This window comes from Lepus europaeus, chromosome 2 (genome assembly GCF_033115175.1).
Source record: "Lepus europaeus isolate LE1 chromosome 2, mLepTim1.pri, whole genome shotgun sequence".
Classification (NCBI taxonomy): Eukaryota; Metazoa; Chordata; class Mammalia; order Lagomorpha; family Leporidae; genus Lepus; species Lepus europaeus.
In genome coordinates, this window is record NC_084828.1 from 144,426,459 (window position 1) to 144,434,711 (window position 8,253).

At 43.3% G+C, this 8,253-nt stretch overlaps 1 pseudogene; it reads right to left on the reverse strand.

Annotated features, from left to right (window-relative positions):
• Nucleotides 1-6,559: 6,559 nt before the first annotated feature.
• LOC133751988 (S-phase kinase-associated protein 1-like) lies at nucleotides 6,560-7,076 on the reverse strand (annotated as a pseudogene).
• Between the last annotated feature and the right edge of the window lie 1,177 nt (nucleotides 7,077-8,253).

Here is an 8,253-nt window from a genome sequence, read left to right on the forward strand (position 1 = left end):
AACTTCCTCGTGGAAATGTGGAGTAGAATGCGCAACGTGCAAATGCCACAACCAAGGTAGCGCGAAATTGTGCAGGGCTCCTCCCACCCAAAGCCATAATTGGAAGCTGCTGAAGATCCCTGGGCAGGCCTGGTAAAGTAATCAGCAGTAGAGATTCTCTAGGTGAAGTCTTCAGTCCCCCAGCCAGGCTGGTAGTCTGATCTGCTTGTCTTTCTGGTTGAGACCTCTAAGCCTAGGCTGTGGGGTGGCGAGCGCAGGCTGAAAGCCATGAGTCTATTTCAGAGCCTTTTCCTGGGGCGCATAGGGTCAGGGTGGGGCACGGGTCCCTGGCTGCCACAGAGGAAAGTGGAGCAGCCTTCAAGCGCTGTGGTGAGCCTAACTACCATTCCGCCTTCCTCTTCTATGCGTTGGAAAGCCAGTTCCAGATCTTGGCCAGGAAATCACCCCTCTTAATCAAGTCCGTGGTACCCTGGGCCTTGCCCCCATAAGGTCACTCAATTCCTCTGTTTATCAATATGCACCCCAAGGTTCTGACACTATCTGGGCTTTCCGAGCAGGAGCAAGGCTTGCCAGCGCCTTCCCAAACAGGGGAATTCTGCACTACCCGCAGTGTGAGCGACAGCATGAGCTTCCTGGTGGCGGGGCTGCAGAACACATGCAGGTGTCGGCACAGGTGGGTTGTCCATCTTTATATTCCTGAGATGATGCAGTAGCTGGCACACAGTGAGCATTCAGCAAAATGCCTCGGGGAAGGGTGGTGGACGCTCGGGTGGGTGAGTGGGTGAGTGGGTGAGTGGGTGGTGGACGTTCGGGTGGGTGGGTGGGTGAGGCTCTGACAGCACAGCGCGAAGAAATTCTAGAAAGCTTTGACACACTCACTTCACATCTGCTATGGTTATCCCTATTTGCAAAAACCCAAACTAAGATGTTTGCCCTTGGAGCCTGTAAAATTTCGATTCTATCGACTTAAGGCATCTGCAGCTGAAATAAAATTCGATAGCTAGGAGTGTGCTAAAGGCACTTTTCCAAATGTCGCTCCAGTGATCATTTCCACCGCAAAGCAGCTGTCCCCTCGACAGTCCTGGATGCACTGTGGATCCTAGAAGCCTGGGCAGGCAAAGTTAGGGCCTACTCTATTTTTTGTCTCCTCACTGAGGAACGTTTCTTAGTTACAGTGTATGTACATCTCTGTCCAGTGTCTTCTTCTATTCATTGATTCATTTGACCCAGTGACTAAGCAAAGGGACGAGATGTTGCTGGTGCCTGCCAGCACAGGAGGCTGGCGCGGGCTTGCCCAGTGTCACAGCAGGGCTGGCATCAACTCATGTTGCAGATGAGAAGGAAGGAGAGAGCACTTAGGATGTCGCAAAAAATTTGTGACCTCAAAACATATGGCTCTGTCTAAAGAACAAATACACGTATCTAAGGCTTCTAATATCTAGCTGAAATAGTAAATGAAATGGTGATTTCTTTTCTCAGTCTCCAAACCCACTGTCACTTCCTGGAAGTAGCAATACAATGTAATAAAAAAAGACTTTCCAAATGGAAATGAGTCAGGTTTGCTTCAGCCTTTTATATGAAGGAACCTCAGCCTTTTATTGTAGGGGCCAAGCAACAGAAGGGGGTATATTAATCTCACTTCACTAGGCTATGCCGTAGCAGCAAGCCTTCTACAATGCCAATGGCCCTACAACAATAGATTCACTTTACGTTAAGTTACCAGCCCCTTGTGAGTCACCTGTGACTTCCTGGGCCCAGAGAAAGCCATCTACAGCAGGCTTACCTGATAGCAACGAGCAGGAAGCTAGGAGAAAGAAAAGATGACTCAGGAAGCATCTTCTCCAAGATGGAACATTGCCTTCCTTTCGTACACAGAAACCTGCAAAATATCCATGGGAGTGCACGTTATGAAAAAATATGCATGGATTTCACATTTTTTTGCACCAAAATAAACTTATCATTCCTCCTCCTCCTCCATCTCCTCCTCTTCCTCCTGCTTCTTCTCCTTTTGCATAAATAATGAACATTGATTTTGGAGGACTCTGCAGTATGAAGAGTCCAGGGTCAAGGAGCTGACAAATTCAGCACACGCCGAGGGCCCACTTCCTGGCTCACAAGTGGTGGTGTCTTCACTGTGTCCCCATATGATGCGCAGCAGAAATCTCGTCTCTTCAGCCCCTTTCAAGGCCAATAATTCCATTCCTGAGGTTTCCACTGTGATGGTTTAATTCCATCCCATAGGCTCCATCTTTAACTGCCATCACATTGAAGAGTCAGGCTTCAAGTTATGAATTTTAGGGGACACAAATGTTGAATTGATAGTTTGCCTTTAGTACTATAGAGCAATCAAATACTAGAACCTTAACTATTTTCTCCTTTCTAGAGAGATGAGTAGCTTTGGAAACATCTTTTCAAATTTATTTTCTATAATAAGCACCACAAATTGTTATGTCATAGATTATTTTGATTTTGTTTTGCTAATGTGATATAATAATAATACATATTAAGGGTTGATTTTATTTTGGGGACATTATATCATCATATCCTGTTGCTTTTACTTATTTTAATTAAAAATTTTTAACAGAAACATAAAATTGTACATATTAATGAGGTATCATGTGAGTTCTGATACATGCATACATCCTGTAATGTCCAACCAGGGTAAATATAACCATCTCCTCAAACATATTACATTTCTTTATGGTGAAAACATTCAAAATCCTATCTTCTGGTTTTCTTAATGGTTAGATACACAGTCCACTAACAATATCTGTAGTTACCCTGCTGTGCTATGGAAGCCCAGAACTCCTTAATTCTGTCTAATTAGTGACCTCTCCCTGTCCTCCCCCCCTCCCCACTTCCTTTCCCACCCTCTAGGAGCTGCCATTATGCATTTTTTTTTTTTTGGACAGGCAGAGTGGACAGTGAGAGAGACAGAGAGAAAGGTCTTCCTTTTCCGTTGGTTCACCCCCCAATGGCCACTGTGGCCGGTGCACTGCACTGATCTGAAGCCAGGAGCCAGGTGCTTCTCCTGGTCTCCCATGCGGATGCAGGGCCCAAGCACTTGGGCCATCCTCCACTGCACTCCCAGGCCACAGCAGAGAGCTGGACCGGGACAGAATCCGATGCCCTGAATGGGACTAGAACCCAGTGTACTGGCACCGCAGGCAGAGGATTAGCCTAGTGAGCCACAGCGCCGGCCGCCATTATGTTTTCAACGTCAATAAGACCACGGTTTATTAGACTCCACATATCAGTGAGGCCACACGCTGCTTGTCTTTCTGTGCTTGGCTTATTTCACTTAGCATAATGACCCTGAGTTCCATCCACATTTTTGGAAATAGCAAGATGTCATCCTGTTTTATAGTGGAGTAGTTTTCTATTGTGTGCACATACCACATTGTCTTTGTCTGTTCATCAGACGAGGGAAACTTAGATGACTTCCGTTTCTTGGCTATTGTGGAAAGTGCTGCAATAAACATGGGCTTGCACTCTCTGGAGCAGAGCGATTTCATTTCCCTAAGACAGACACCCAGCTAGAGATTGCTGGATCGTTTGGTAGCTCTAGTTTTAGCTTTTTGGGGAATCCTAATTCTGTTTTCCACAATGGCGTACTAAACTTATGTAACCACCAACAGCATGCAAGAGTTCTCTTTTCTCCAGATCCTCAGCATTTGCTATCTTTTCTCTTTCTGATAACAGTCAATCTAACTGGACAGGGGGGAAATCTTGTTGTGGTTTGTATATCCCTCCTGTAAATTTTTAAATTGGATTTTTTTTTTTTTTGCTATTGAGTTGAGTTCCTTATATAGTCTGATTATTAACCCTTTGCTAGCTGTGTATTTTGCAAATATTTTCTTCCATTCTGTAGATTATCTCTTTAAAAGTTTGCTTTGCTATGCCTAATCTCTTTAATTTGATGAAATCCCAGTTGTATATTTTTACTTTTGTTTTCTATGCTTTTGGAGTCCAGTCCAAAAAAATCCTCACCCATTCCAATGTCCTGAAGTACTTATCCTATGTTTTATTCTAGTAGTTTCAAAGTTACAGTTCCTACACTTAGGTCTTTAATTCATTTTGATTTGACTTTTCTTGATAGTGAGAAATGGGTCCATTTTTATTATTCTACATGTGGGTATTCAATTTTCTCAGCACTGTCTATTGAAAGATTGTCCTCTTTCCAATGCATGTTCTTATTACCTTTGTCAAAGATGAGTTGGCTTTAGATGAATGGGTTTGCTTCTAGATTCTCTATTTTGTTCCATTGGTCTACATAACTGTTTTTATGTCAATGCCAAGCTTTTTTAATTACTGTAGCTTTCTAATATATTTTAAAGATTTACGTATTTATTTGAAAGAGTTATACAGAAAGAGAAGGAGAGGCAAAGAGAGAGAGAGAGAGAGCGAGAGAGAGGTCTTCTATCTGTTGTTCACTCCCCAGCTGGCCGCAAAGGCCAGAGCTGGCAGTTCCAAAGCCAGGAGCCAGAAGCTTCTTTCAGGTCTTCCACGTGGGTACAGGAGCCAAAGGACTTGGATCATCTTCTACTGCTTTCCCAGGCCATAGCAGGGAGCTGGATCAGAAGTGGAGCAGCCAGGACTCAAACTGGCACTTATATGGGATGCCGGCATGGCAGGCAGCAGCTTTATCTGCTATGCGATAGTGCCGACCCCTCTAATGTATTTTAAAGTCAAATGTGTTCAGTGCCTCCTAGTTTGTTCTTTTTGCTCAAGATCATTTTGCCTATTCAGCATATTTGGGATTCCATACAAATTTTACTAGTGCTTTTCTGATTCTGGGAAAAATGTCATTGCTATTGAATTCAATTGCATTGAATCTATATAGATTTTTAACAAGATTGATCCATGAACACAGGATGTGAAATAGAAAATGTTTTTGTGTCCACTTTAATTCGTTACATCAATAACTTATGGTTTTCATTGGAGAGCTCTGTTACCTCTTTGGTTAAATTTATTCTTAGAATTTTTGTAGCTATTGCAAATGGGCTTTCTTTATTGACTTCTCTTTCAAAGAATTCTCTATTGGTGTAAAACAGTGCTAGTGATTTTTGCACACTGACTTTGTATCCTTCAATTTTGATGGGTTTATTAGTTCTAATAATATTTGCAGAGTTTAGGGGGTTTTCTGTATATTAAGATCACACCATCTGCAAACAATGACAATTTGACTCCCTCCTTTCCAATTAGAGTGCCCTTCGTTCCTTTCTCCTGCCCGGGACTTGCTCTGGAGTTGGACCTCCAGGACCATATTGAATAAATGTGGTGAAAGTGGGCTTGCTTATCTTGTTCCAGGTCTTTTGTAGAAAACCTTCAGCTTTTCCTCATTTCAGTATGATGGCATCTTGGCTTGTTGTAGATGGCCTTGATTATGGTAGCATATGTTTCTTCTATGCCTAATTTCTTCAGAGTTATCATCATGAAGAGAATTTGGACTTTTCCAAATGCCTTTTTCTGCATCTTTAGACATGGTCACATTATTTTGTCCATCATGCTTTCAATATGGCGATTGCATTTATTTGCATATGTTTATGTTGAACAATATGCACACCCATAGGATGAATCTCACTTGATCATGATGAAGAATCCTTCCCGTGTGCTGTTGGATTTGGTCTGCCAGTATTCTGCTGAGGATTTTTACATCCCTGTTCCTCAAGGATATTGGCTGTTGACTTTTTTTCCCCTGTGTTTTTGTCTGATTTGGCTTCCAGGTAATGCATGGCTTTTAGGATGAGTTTGGAAGACTTCTCTCCTCTATTCTTTCAGAATTGCAATTAATCCTTCTTGAAGCATTCAGTAGAATGTAGTAACATACTAGTGAATTCATTTGGTCTGGGATTGTCTTTGGTGGCAAACCCTTAATTACAAATTTAATCTCATTAGCTGTTATTGGTTGATTTAGGTGTTCGGTTTCTTCATGATTCAACCCTTTTTTTTTTTAAGTGTCTTCTTTAAATGAAAAGCTAACAAAACCCCTATCAAGTACAGGTACTGAGTCTTCTAGGCAATGTATTCAGAGCTGAGAGGATGAACAGTAAGAACAAGTCCTCCGATCCAATTAAGGATCATACGGATCTGTGGGGCTGACTGGCCACAGCTGGCCCCACTCAGAACGCTTAGTTCAAGCAGCCTCTTCCCAGTTTCCAGCTCATGAGCGGAGATAATGTTTTCTTAATTTTAGCTCAGAAAACTTTTGGAAGCTGTTTTATTTACAAGGCCAACTTTTAAAAGAGCACTCAAGTTAACTGGACAATACACTAGGCAGAAATCACTTTACAAAAAGAGGGAAAGCCTAAAATGCCACTTTCTATCGAGAACCCACAGTTCACTTTTATTCAGAGAGAAAAAAAAAAAAAAACGGGAACTTTCGATCACACTAGAAAAAAACTCAGGTTTGGAATCTGAACTCGAGCTACACAGGCTGGGAAGACAAGGTTCTGCTACAACAAATCATTTGCTGCTGCATTTGTCTGCTGCTTGCCTAATAACCGTTATAAACAGAGCAGTGCCACTAGTATGGCACAGTGCTCACAGTGTTAGCGTGTCAGGCACAGCCCTTCACTTCTCTCCACACCGCTGGTTCTCTGTGCACCTGGGCTGCTGCTTCAGCGAAGGCGTTCTTCAGATCGAAGCTCTCGCGAACCTCCTCAGGAGTCTTCCCCTCGATCGTGTTGGCAACGGCCTTGCACGTGACATCAGGCAAACCTTGGATGTCTAAGTAGTTCGCAGCCAGAGTAAGCTCAAAAAGTGTTCCTTGGACAACTTTCAGGAATTCTTGGTCCCAAACAGGGATTTCATCCATTTGCTTTCCTCGTTTTCGCATTCTCATCGTCTTCAGGAGGAGGAGGGGTCATCCTTGTGATCGGTGCACCACTGAGGGACCTTTTTATTTTTTTTAAATATTGCTGCATTAACATTTGGTAGAGGAACTGGGTCATCATCCCCTTCATTATCCGTTCCCAAATTTTCCAACATGGCCTTGACAGTCACAGATTGTTTGGCAATTTCTACAGCAACTTCAAAAACTCTCCGTCAGAACTCTGAAGCTTAATTGAAGACATGGTGTTCAGGTTTGTGGGGATGGTGGGTTGGAGGCTCTAGAGAAAGGGGTGGTGTCAGCACAAGGAGAAGAGGCAGGTGGATGACAAGGCCACTACCCAACCTTTTCTTTTTTTAAAGATTTATTTTTGAAAGGCAGAGTTAGAGAGAAAGACAGGGGAGACAGAGGGGGAGGTTTTCCATTTGCTGGTTCACAGCCACAATGGCTGGAGCTGGGCCAGCTGAAGCCAGGAGCCACAAATTTTATCCTGGTCTCCCAGGTGGGTGCAGGGGCCCGAGTACTTGGGCCATCTATTATTGCTTTCCCAGGTGCATTAGCAGAGACCTGGATTGGGCATGGAGCAGTTAGGACTGCAACTACTGCCCAAACGGGATGCTGGCACTGCAGGCGGCGGCTTTTACCCACTACACCACAGCACTGGCCCCCAAGATTCAGCCTTAGTGAGGTTTATGTATCCAGGAATCAGTCCATTTCTTCTTGGTTATCAAATTTGTTGCCATATGAGTTCTGTAGATGGATGTTAAGTTCAATTATCTAGGGTTCAATTTAACTCTGCTGTTTTTCATTTGCTTTTCTGTCTAGATAATCTGTCCATTTCTGAAAGTAGACTGTTAAACTCTCAGACTCTCCCTTTATTTTTGACATATTTAAATCATTTTTATTTACAAAATGCTATCCTGAGAATTATAACTCCATTAGGCTTCAATTTGAGCAAAAGTGCAATCACTTAAGTAGTAGCAGGACCCAGCCAATCCAAAGCCAGGAGCCAGGAGCTTCTTCCCGGTCTCCCACACAGGTGCAGGAACTCAAGCACTTGGGCCATCTTCTATTGCTTTCTCAGGCCATAGCAGAGAGCTGGATCAGATGAGGAGCAGCTGGGATACGAACTGGTGCCCATATGGGATGCCGGCATCACAGGCAGAAGCTTAGCCCACTATGCCACAGCACCAGCCCCCTAGAAGTTCATGATATTTATTGCTGTACAATGTTGCCTATACATTGAAGAACTAGTTATGGTAGTCTGACTTCATCTGTGTCTGTCCTTCCAGAAATTCTAAGCAATGCTTCCCTGAGCCTGTGTATATAAATGGTATTTTATCACTAGGTGGCACCCTCAGTCAAAGATTGCAACAGCTCTGCTCTTAGTGTGTTTTCACTGTTTCAATCCTAAAATACAT